Below are 12,351 nucleotides of genomic sequence, written 5' to 3'. Positions count from 1 at the left end.
CTACCCATCAGGCTTCACAGTTGGTATGAGCGGTGCTGGCCATTTCCCAAACTGGACTGGTTTGCTGATTCCTTCGTTTTTCACCCTAATTTCTGCCTCTACTTTTGCACACAAGGCAAATGGCACTGGGCGGGCCTTGCAGAACCATGGGATTGCTTCCTGGTCAAGGCGCAAGATTGCCTTGGCCCCTTTGATAGTCCCTAGACCTTCCTGAAAGACTTCCAGGTAATTAGTTTGAATTTCACTCAGACAGCCTTTTTCTAGCCAAAAAATATTGAGACAATCAAGGTCAATCTTTTCCAATCAATTTCACACGATCAGGCTTGAGCCAGAGCCTTTTTATTACAATCAGTGGTAACTGAACCAGCTGCTTCTCAAACCAGAGTGGAGCAAAAGTTGCACCCTTAATGCGTAAAAGGTTCCATGCTACGGATTCTCAGTCTAGCTGAGGATTTATGCAAGGGTTGCAGTCCAGAGCACATTTTGTTTAAGACTGATTCTGCAATTGCTGATACAGCCGCACTTGTACTGACCGCCATGAGAACCGGATGACCACTTAACTAGACTTTTAAACTGATTGGTTCTAATTTTTATGTTGCTAAGCAGTTTAACTGTTCCAAGCCAGACGTAGGTGGGCATTCCAGGATATGCACTCTCCTGGCTACCAAACTGTGAGTCCTCTTACTCAATTCAGGCCTAGTGGAACTCTTCTGCTGTCGTGAGTCCGCATATCAGCAGCAACTACAATGGCTTGCCAGCATGGATCCTAAAGAAAATTTTAACCAGATGGTTGAGGCTTAGCTTTTATTTGGGGTTTTGCTGTGGGCTGACCTCATGTGCTTTTGTTTAGGGTATGTCCTGAGTGAGGCTGTACTCAAGTGGTGTTCCCCCAAGCTTGGGAATACCCTGCAAGTCATATCCTCCACTTGTTGCGTTATCAATGATAAGGCTAGTTGTAGTGCCTGTTTGAAGTCCAGTTGGGCTTCAGTTAGTAGACACTTTTGCATGGTTACATCATTAATTTCACTTACCAAATGGTCTCTCAACATCTCATTAAAAGTTAAACCAAAGTCACATGCCTCTGCCAGTCATCTTAACCTAGTCAAAAATTCCAACACATTCCCCTGCTTCTCAAACTGCCAAGTAAAACCGATAGCATCTCAGAATTGGAGAAGGCTTGTGGTCATTTTATTCCTTAACTAAATCAGTTAACTCTGAAAGGGCTTTATTTTCTGGTTTCTTCAGGAAATGTTGGACTCCTAATAACTGAAAGGTTGCACATGCACAAGCTGTCAAGAGAATTGCTCATTGCTTCTCATCTGCCCCAACGTCCTAACATTTCTTTCCATATATTGGGCCCAAACTTTGAAAGCAGGATCAAACAAGACAAGCTTACCAAATAATGCCATACTGCCAGAAATACTTACCCTAAGATGACTGTGATTAGCAAATTTCTTCAAGAGCATTTTCTTTTCCCCTCATCGCCACTGAAATAACTTCATGGAGGCTGGTATCACATCTCCAAGTCACCCTGAATTTACATGTGCATAGCATCTGACACTGGTCTGGCTTGCCCAGAGTAAGCTCTCAGTGAGCAGAACCTCATACTCCTGTTTAGATCTGTCAGCCAGGGCTCCATGATTGGACCAGGCTAACAGCCCCAAGTAGGGAACTCATTCTGTTAGGTTCACGTGGATCACGGTTACAATCACTACAAAAACAGCTCTTTTTTCTTAACTATGCATGCAAAAACATAATCTGAGCTTCAGTCCAAATCAAACAAAATGAAGATTGTAAATCATCTGCTAAATTTAGAAATAAATGAATTGCCAAATCTGAGAAATTTAAGCTCTCAGCATAAAGTTGTACACCCAGCTGTGGGACAGGTGTACAATATGGATATTAAAGTGAAGTGATTTGTCACTAACATCTTACGTAGAGAATGATGAATAGAAGCTATAAATCTCTGTATGCAAAAATATAAAAGCAATCATTTAAGAATTATAATGCAATCTCTTTCACAATGCTGAATATGTATGGAAAACAGCGAGAAATTCCATGATTTGGAAAAACGCCTTTAATGAGCAAATTAAATGGAGAAAGGTGATTAATCTGTTAATTCAATTTATCTCTCTCCAAGATGCTGCAACCTCTGCAAACTATTTCCAGTAATGTTTTAAGTTATACTTTGATAGATGCTTGTTGTTTTACTGCAACATCAAAACAATTAGTGTTTGAAGAAAAATCATACTTCATGCCAATGGTTTCCAGAAACTCTCCTAACGCCAAATTAGGCATTATTTCTCAGATTGCAGAGTGTGTAAAAACCTTTCAGAGTAAGCTACCCAGGTTCTCTCACAGTATTTTAACAGCTTTTCCCACAAGCCCACATTAAGTTTGACAGATTCACCCTGTCGGAAAATGGCATGTGGTTCAAAAGAGAGGAAAAACTAAAACTTTAGCATAACCTTATATATCCAAGTATTAACTGAAGGTTTTACCCCCAAAATAAGAATGCCCAAATAGGTGGGGCAAATATAAGGGTCGCAATCTGTGGCCATCAATAACAGTGAAAGATGGATTTATTCTGAAATATGCACTGAAGCATTTATATGGAAAATGTACTTTAAGTGTGAAAGTTTAATGATGTATCAAATACTGCCTTTCATAATTCTTTACACAAAAATTGTAAATATTGAGAATCAAGGACTATTTCAACAGCTACCACAAACGTATTTTGAAGTCTGGTGATCTGTTATTCAACTTATTAACTTTTAAGGAATGTTACTGAAAACACAAAGGTCATGCTTACCAAAAAAAACACTATCAAGTTGTACATGCAAAGCAAAACAAAGAACTGTTTCATATCATAAGTTTAATTTTTGTGGACTATTGTATTTACTGTGGGGACTTAAAATAATGTTTATGAATTTTGTGTTACCATACTCAGTACAAACTGCAAAACAATCAATGGGATTTTAGCAAAAAATAAAGATTGATTAAAAACACAACAGAACATTTTTATACTTTGTTCTTCCAAAATTGCACTAAATCTAGCACAACATTTTGATTTGTAATAATAGGGACATGCAGATAATTTTTTTTAATCAAATTGCTTAACGTTTAGATGGGGGAACGGAATACCACTCAAATTGCAAAGTGCAATATTTGAAGAGAAACATAGTTAACACAAAAAATTGATACAAGAGTGGACACAATAATGGAGATCCAAGAGAACTAGGCAGAAGTATCCACATCAAGTTGCTGGCAAATAAAGAAACTGCTCCCAGTTAACTGGAGGCAGTAAGGGCTTAACGCAGGAATCTCATCTGCTTGCAGAATTGTCAATTAGTTTCAGTAATAAGCAATATGACACCAATTATCATCACAATTTACTGGTGGCAGAGGATGCTAAGCAATAGTGGTACAGTGCCTTCCAAGGAGTTGATCTGGTACGATACCTGGCCATGATATATTCCGAATATTAAATCGATCAACAAGAAACCCCAAAAATGAAACAAATTTGATCAGTCATCGACTTTGCTCCGAAAACACACTGGCAGCTGAGGGACTAAACTGAAGCTGCATGGTTCTCTAAAGCCTCTCAAATGCTATCCAGTCCAGGGATGCTTCTCAAGGAATTGTGTGTCAGGTTGGGACATAGGCTGCTGAAAGCCACCTTGCTACCACCAAATTCGCATCCACTTACTCTGCACAATTCCTGTTATGTATTTTCATTTCAGGCTTCCAGCACCTGCAATATTTTACTTCTATAATAGCATGTTCGGTGTTTTAGATTTCTGATCACTCCTCCTGTAAAACCAGTTTGTTTTTACCACAAGCAAAATATTAACGCATTTTATTTGTATGCCTTTTTCAACCCAAATTCAGTTTCATATTGATCATAGAGTCATGGAGATATACAGCACGGAATAGACACTGTGGTCCAATTCGCCCATGCCGACCAGATAGCCGAAAAAATTCTAGTCCCATTTGCCAGCATTTGGCCCACATCTCTCTAAACCCTTCTTATTCAAATACCAGTCCACTTGCCTTTTAAATGTTGTAATTGTACCAGCCTCCACCATTTCCTCTGGCAGCTCAATCCACACATGCACCATGCTCTGCATGAAAAAGTTGCCCCTTAGATCCCTTCCACATCTCAAATCACCATAAACATGTACCCTCTAATTTTGGACTATCCCACCCCAGGGAAAAATACCTTGTCTATTCACCTATCCATGCCCCTCATGATTTTATAAAGATCTAGGTGGTCACCCCTCAGCCTCAGGAAGCTCCAGGGAAAATAGCCCCAGTCTATTCAGCCTCTCCCTAAAGCCCAAATACTCCAATCCTGGCAACATCCTTGCAAGTATTACAAATTACAAATACAAATGAACTCTTACAAATTTCACAACATCCTTCCTATAGGAGGGAGAACAGAATTTCAGGCAGTATTCCAAATGTGGCCAACCCAATGACCTCCCAACTCCTACACTCTATGCAATAACCAATAAAGGAAAGCATACCAAAAGCATTTTTCACTATCCTATCTACCTGTGACTCCACTTTCAAGGAGCTATGAACCTGCACTCCAAGGTGTCTTTGTTCAGCAACATTCCCCAGGACCTTACTATTAAGTGTATAAATTCTGCCACAATTTGCCTCACAGCAAAATACAGCACCTCACATTTATCTAAATTAAATTCCACCTGCCATTCCTTGGTCCAATGGTCTAGCTGACCAAATTTCCATTGTACAACGAGGTAACCTTCTTCGCTGTCCACAACACCTCAATTTTGGTGTCAACTGCAAATACATTCACATCCAAATCATTTATATAAATGATGAAAAGCAGTGGACCGAGCACCAACTCTTGTGGCACACTGCTGGTCACAAGCCTCCATCACCACCCTCTGCCTTCGACTTTCGAGCCAGTACTGTTTCCACATAGCTAGTTCTCCCTCTATTCTGTGTGATCTAACCTTGATAACCAGTCTACCACAAAGAACCTTATCCAAAGCCTTACTATTCCACATAGATCACATCCACCACTTTGCCCTCATCAATCCTCTTTGTTACTTCTTCAAAAAACTCAATCAAGTTCATGAGACACGATTTCCCACACACAAAGCCATGCTGACTAACCCCGATTAGTTCTTGCCTTTCCAAATACAAGTAAATCCTATGCCTCAGGATTCACTCAAACAACTTGCCTACCACCAATGTCAGGCTCACCGGTCTATGGTTCCCTAGTTTTTTTCTTACCACCTTTCTTAAATAGTGGCACAACATTAGCCAACCTCCAGTCTTCTGGCACCTCACCTCAGAGTCATAGAGAGATGTACAGCACAGAAACAGATCCTCTGGTCCAACCCATCCATGCCAACCAGATATCCCAACCCAATCTAGTCCCACCTGCCAGCACCCGGCCCATATCCTCCCAAACCCCTCCTATTCATATACCCAACCAGATGCCTTTAAAATGTTGCAATTGTACCAGCTTCCACCACTTCTTCTGGCAGCTCATTCCACACACGCACCACCCTCTGCATGAAAAAGTTGCCCCTTAGGTCTCCTTTATATCTTTCTCCTCTCACCCTAAACCTATGCCTTCTAGTTCTGGACTCCCCCACACCAGGGAAAAGGCCTTGTCTATTTATCCTATCCATGCCCCTCATGATTTTGTAAACCTCTAGAAGGTCACCCCTCAGCCTCCAATACTCCAGGGAAAACAGCCCAAGCCTATTCAACTTCTCCCTATGGCTCAAATCCTCCAACCCTGGCAACATCCTTGTAAATCTTTTCTGAACCCTTTCAAGTTTCACAACATCTGTCCAATAGGAAGGAGACCAGTATTGCACGCAATATTCCAACAGTGGCCTAACCAATGTCCTGTAGCCGCAACATGACCTCCCAACTCCTGTACTCAATACTCTGACCAATAGAGGAAAGCATACTAAACGCCTTCTTCATATCCTATCTATCTGTGACTCCACTTTTAAGAGCTATGAACCTGCACTCCAAGGTCTCTGTGCAGCAACACTCCCTAGGACCTTACCATTAAGTGTATAAGTCCTGCTAAGATTTGCTTTCCCAAAATACAGCACCTCGAATTTATCTGAATTAAACTCCATCTGCCACTTCTCAGCCCATCGGCCCATCTGATCAAGATCTCGTTGTAATCTAAGGTAACCTTCTTCGCTGTCCACTGCAATTCCAATTTTGGTCTAATTTGCAAACTTACGAACTATACCTCTTCTGCTCTCATCCAAATCATTTATATAAACAATGAAAAGTAGTGGACTCAGCACCGATCCTTGTGGCATTCCACTGGTCACAGGCCTCCAGTCTGAAAAACAACCCACCACCATCTTTTGTCTTCTACCTTTGAGCCAGTTTTGTATCCAAATGGCTAACTCTTCCTGTATTCCATGAGAATACCTTGTTAACCAGTCTCCCAAGGAGAATCTTGTCAAACAGCTTGCTGAAGTCCATATAGATCATGTCCACCATTCTGCCTTCATCAATCCTCTTTGTTACTTCTTCAAAAAACTCAACCAAGTTTGTGAGACATGATTTCCCACGCACAAAGCCATGTTGACTAGCCCTAACCAGTCCTTGCCTCACCTGTGGCTATCGATGATTCAAATATCTCAGCAAGGGGACCAGCAATCACTTCCCTCACTTCCCAGAGTTCTAGGGTACACCTGATCATGTCCTGGGGACTTATCCACCTTTATGTATTTTATGACATCCAGCATCTCCTCCTTCGTAATATGGATATTTTTCAAGTTGTCACTATTTATTTCCCATTTTCTATCTTCCATATCCTTCTCCACAGTAAACACTGTTGCAAAATACTCATTAGTACCTCCCCCATCTCCTATGGTTCCATACATAAACAGCCTTGCCAATCTTTATCTCTCCTTAGTTACCCCTTTGGCCTTAATGTATTCGTAGATCAGGAGAAACTAATCCGAAAAACATCTTGACTCATAGTGAGCAGTACTACAGAGGGACTACAGATTTTTTAAAGATCAAAATCAGTGCTAGCTGTCAGTCATTTTAATCTGTGGAAAACCTGAACAAAGTTCTTCAGTTAGCGCAGCATCAACACCAAACAAATGTCATTTCCAGAGAATTTGTTTATGTACACAATACTGAACAAAATCAGTCATACAACACAGAAACAAATCTTTCACTCCAACCAGTCCATGTCAAGCACAATCCTAAACTAAACTAGTCCCACCCGCCTGCTCCTGGCCCATATCGTCCCAAACCTTTCCTCTCATGTATCCATCCAAACGTCTTTTAAACGCTGTACTTGTACTCACATCCACCACATCCTCAGGATGTTCATTCCACACACAAACCACCCTCTGCGTTAACAAAAAATTGCCTGTGACATATTTTTTAAAATCTCTTTCTTGTCACCTTAAAAATGTGCCACTTAGTCTTGAAATTCCCCATCTTAGAGACAATTACCATCAACTATCTATATGTCTCGTTGCTTTATAAACGTCTAGCTCAACCTCCTATGCTCCAGTGAAAAAAGTCTCAGCCTATCCAGCCTTTCTTTATAGTTCAAACCTGCCATACCCAGCAACATCTTCGTAAACAAAAGACAAGTGTGAATTTCCTAATTCAAAAAAAAACTTCGCATCTTTTTTTCCAACAAGGTAATGCTGATTTACGAGTGAGTCAATGAAAATCAGGGGTTTAAGCGTTAAGGATGAAGAGCTGATTGTATTTGATAAATTTGCAGAAATCGGAGGTTTACGTGTTACTAAAGATTGAGTAGGTTATATTTTATGGATTTGCAGAAACGGATGCTTAACATCCCCCCACCCCCAACCCCATGAAAGATTTACATTCACATAACAAGCAAATAAACCCAAAACAAAATACAACTGACAGTCAACTAGCAACAACACCTGAACTTGATCCAAAAAAAAAGATCAACAATAACAAGCAGGAGATCCGCACTCACCTGAAGAGCAAGCGGCTGGGATCGAGGCGGGGGAATTATGAGGCGAAAATTAAAAAAGCAAAAGGAAGAAAACGAAAGCACAAACAGAGCGGGCTCACTGCTTTCAATCCGTCATCGGGCAGGAAACTCGGTAACGGTCAGAGCAAACATCCACAGGCCGCGGGTACACACACACACACACACACACACACACAGAGAGAGAGAGAGCGCAGGCCCCAGGACAGGTCAGGACCGACCTGACTACAACCGGCCCGCGGCCTACACTCAGGCCCAGAGCCAGGCCTAGGCCGTGCGGGCCCCCCCACAGCCAGCCCTCCGTCACTGAAAAATGAAGCAACGCCAAAAAGACCAACAATCAACCTCCCCCCTCACTCACTCACTCTGTCTCTCTCAGGAAGGAAGGAATCTTCATCACGCCGGAAGGGGAGGAGCAAAGATTCAGGCTCCCAAAAAAAAGATTGTCCCTCCAAGTTGGCAGAGAAAAATGTTGGGGGGAAAAAAAGTTTCTCTCCGCTTTCACGATGAAGGGGAAACAGTATGCAGTCCGCACAGAAACATGCCATTGCCTGTAGTTTTACTGCAGTCCCTCTTTTCAAATAAAATAACTACGTAATTAAAAAAACTATTAAAAATTACATGTATCGGTTATGCTTCTCTTTTATATAAGTATCACAGTCTAACATCTGTACTCCATGAACGTTTGTGTGGTTAGCATTAGTTAAAACACATGTAATCTACTGATATGCTACTCTTGATAAAATCAAAAGAGAGAGGTAATGTTCCAAAAGAACTTGGCTGCTCGAATGTGTGAGAAACAAAGCCCACTCACTTCAATAAATTCAGTCCAAGACAAGAACTGAATCAGTAGTGCCATTTATTTTACACTTGCAAGTGGGTGTGATATCGAGTGCCTATAAGGTAGAGGACATACACACACCAAATTCAATTCATACACAACATTTATATGATTTGATGTCTATTGTTTTACACTGCTCCCTCCCCTGTTTACATCCTCCACTTCCCTAAGACCGGCCCCCATTACCCCTGTTTATCTCTTGCCTTATCCGGCCTTGTCTGTGACAAAATGCTTATTCCTGGCCTCACAAGGCCTCATCCTGCTGTAGGTCATTGTTAGGCATATTCTTTCTTCATCATTATCTACCCCCTTCATCTGTGCCTTTCCTGAGGCCGTTCTGATCCCTATGACCCTTTTAATTGGGGTTTGTTCCTGTGTTTTTGTAAAAGTGGGAAGCACATGTTTATATCTACTGTTTGTACAGGCGTATCTAGCTTAACTTCATCCCCTCACAACATCTTATCTACTTGCCCATAATGTCTACCTTCTGACATACAGTTTTAGCTAATACAAAAACAATTATATATTTCCTCCACATCGTTTCCATTCTTGTTGACTCAGCTCTTGGCTAAAACAATTACACACTGGTGTGAGTTCATTTTACTTTGTAAGATGGAATTGCAGAATGGCAGAAGTAACATTAATTTACCTATATTCCACAATTTCCCCTTTTCTTTAATTACCATTTGTTATCTTCTGCATTTTTCTTTTAGGGGCATCTGTTTCATCAAGGCTGTTTCAATCAGTCTTTGGGTGAGCCCTCGTATACAGGGTATGATCATTTTTATTAATTGTTACCCACCAAAAGAGAGCTGACACAAAGCCTGCTGCAATCTAGTTACAAGCCTTGAATTCATCAGGTACCCCCCTAGGGACTCCTACCGAATCGAGATAAATCCTGTCATCGAAAGAAGTGTCTAACAGTAATCTCTTACCCCTTCCCTTTTTCCCTACTATCTTTTCCTTCTCAAATGCCAGGGTAAATGGAATTACCAATTGTACAATTGCACATATCCCTCTCCAATCTGGAGGTAGCGTGGGTCTCAATATTTTGCCTCTAAGTCCCACCACAGATCCGCTCGGGGAACCTTTAATGCTGAGTAGTTTCCTCCCTTCTCCATTTCGGTTACATTCTTAATTTCTGTACATAATTTCAGCTCCCCCAAATCTTTCAACTAACTTGTATCTCGTCTACACACACGATGTGTGATTTCCAACTGCGACGGAAAACAGGGGGGGGAACTTTTGCATCTTTCTTCTCCAAGGGAGGGAACATCAGAGATAGGGAGGTACAATTCCTATCATTCCACGCAGTCTCATCCTGGTACAGGGCTATCATACATTTCATGCCCTTCCTGTCTCCCTTCCACCCGAGCGGAAAGGGAACCACCTGGGCCACTGGCCGACCGGAGGCACATGCATAGCAATTGCTTTTGTTCAGACTTTTCACAGTATACTTTACCCATTCAACCCAGGCATTTGCATCCCCGTACCCAGTTTCTATTTCGATAGTCTGTTTCAAGTCCTTTACCTCTATAAATGTTACTACTTTAGGATCAGCAGGAGGGGTGAAAGATTGTATCTAATTACCCAGTAGTTCTACCTGTTTTCACTGTCCTACGCTAATTCAAAAACAATAGCCCAAGAAATCCTTCCCATTTGCTTTCATTTCTATCCCAAACATTTCATTTCATTGTATCTCATAGGTGCCCCCCCCCCGGATTGTTTCGTGCCATGTGGTTTTCCTTATCGTTAGGTATATTGGGTTACACTTTTTATCAGGACAATCACGAGCTGGTCAGAAGGGGGCCTGGTGTACTGTGACGAGACCATTATACTAAGTACCATCCCCAAGGCCATCCCCATAGGACTTAAGATGTATCTCAAAGCTGCGGTACTGTCCCTGATTATCTACATCCCCACAATTTACTAAGCTGCATACATCAGCGTCTATTACTCGTGGATTATCAGACTTGGGGACCGTCAATAATACATATGAAAATGATATTTGACGAAATCCCAATACTAAAAGGGCTAGCATCATATCTCTAGCAGCATTCCCAGTATTCTAAACATCATGCTGAATATACAATCTTACAGAAATAATCCCGCGCTCGCGTCGCCACTGTATAATCAGTTACTCAAAGTCTCTTTAGCCTGAGTTTCAGCGGATCTTGCGTTGATTCGGCTGTCCAGACTTCTTCCTCAACTGGAGATTCCACTGGCCCTTTGATCCGAGTGTAGTCAGTCCAGCCTTTCTCTGCTGTCCTTATTGCCGTTTCGGTAGTCAAAAGAGCCTGATACGGCCCTTCTCAGTCTGGCTGCAATTTAGTCTCTGTCCATGATTTTACTAAGATTCAATCGCCCGGCTGGATGGGATGAACGGTGAATTCAAGGGGTGGAGTCTGTGCCAATAAACCCTGTTTCCTGAGGAAAAACAAAGAGGAGGACAAGCCCAGTATGTACTTCTTTAAAAACAAATCTTTAGTTTCGGGACTTGGCAATTCTCCATTCGTTCCCAAGTAAGGTAATCCAAATAAGATTTCATAGGGGGATAGTCCCAAATCTTTCCTTGGGGCTGTTCGTACTCGCAAGAGAGCTATAGGTAAACATTTGATCCAAGGGAGTCTGATTCCTATAATCAATTTAGAGAGCTGTCGTTTGAGTGTTTGGTTCATTCTCTCAACCCTTCCCGATGATGGCGGGTGCCATGGAGTATGGAACTCCCAGGAAATTCCCAACCCTTTCATTACCCCCTGTAACACTTTAGAGGTAAAGTGAGTTCCTTGGTCGGAATCAATATGGTTCACGAGCCCATATCGGGGAATTATGTGCTCCAATATTGTTTTAGACACTCCACTCACAGTGGCAGTAGCTAGGGGGTATGCCTCAACCCAACCAGATAAATGATCTACTATGACTAGCATATATTTTAGTCTCCCTACCCTGGGGAGTTCAGTATAATCTACTTGTATACTCTGGAAAGGTCTCAATTCTGGGTCTCTTCCTCCCGGGGTCTGTTTTCTCAAGACTTTCTTATTTACCTTTCTGCATATGATACATCCCTCACATACTTGTTTAGCAATTGTATATATTCCTTTACATCCATATTCCCTAAGAACTAAATCACACATTGCTTGTACTCCCCAATGGCTGCCTTGGTGTAGGACAGCCATAATCTCTCGCATCATCACTTTGTTTAACATTCTCCTTCCATCAGGTAACCTCCAATGCCCGTCTGCTGTTTTTACAGCCCCTAAATCTTTCAATTCATTTTCTTCGCTTTCAGTAAATATAGGAGCTTCCCGAGGACCTGGGACAGTAGGTATTAGGGAATGAATCACCACTTCTTGTGGGTTCAGGGCTGCTTCCTTAGCCACTTCATCGGCTAATCTATTTCCCCTAACTTCTAGTTCATTTCCTTTCTGATGACCATTTACATGCACTACTGCTATTTCTCGGGGAAGTAATAGGGACTCCAAGACTCGTTTAATCAATTCTT

At 41.7% G+C, this 12,351-nt stretch overlaps 1 protein-coding gene across 3 annotated transcripts in view; it reads right to left on the bottom strand.

Annotated features, from left to right (window-relative positions):
• LOC140486371 (sentrin-specific protease 7) overlaps positions 1-8,392 on the bottom strand; it is a 119,705-nt gene extending 111,313 nt beyond the window's left edge. For 2 of the 3 annotated variants that reach the window (XM_072585411.1, XM_072585413.1), the window contains exon 1: positions 7,994-8,367. The gene's annotated coding sequence lies outside the window, so the exon portion shown is untranslated. The other variant, XM_072585412.1, reaches the window with a different exon arrangement.
• Positions 8,393-12,351: the final 3,959 nt, after the last annotated feature.

This window comes from Chiloscyllium punctatum, chromosome 15 (genome assembly GCF_047496795.1).
Source record: "Chiloscyllium punctatum isolate Juve2018m chromosome 15, sChiPun1.3, whole genome shotgun sequence".
In the NCBI taxonomy this organism is placed as follows: Eukaryota; Metazoa; Chordata; class Chondrichthyes; order Orectolobiformes; family Hemiscylliidae; genus Chiloscyllium; species Chiloscyllium punctatum.
The sequence above is the reverse complement of the archived record's forward strand: the minus strand, read 5'-3'. Positions and strand labels throughout refer to the sequence as shown.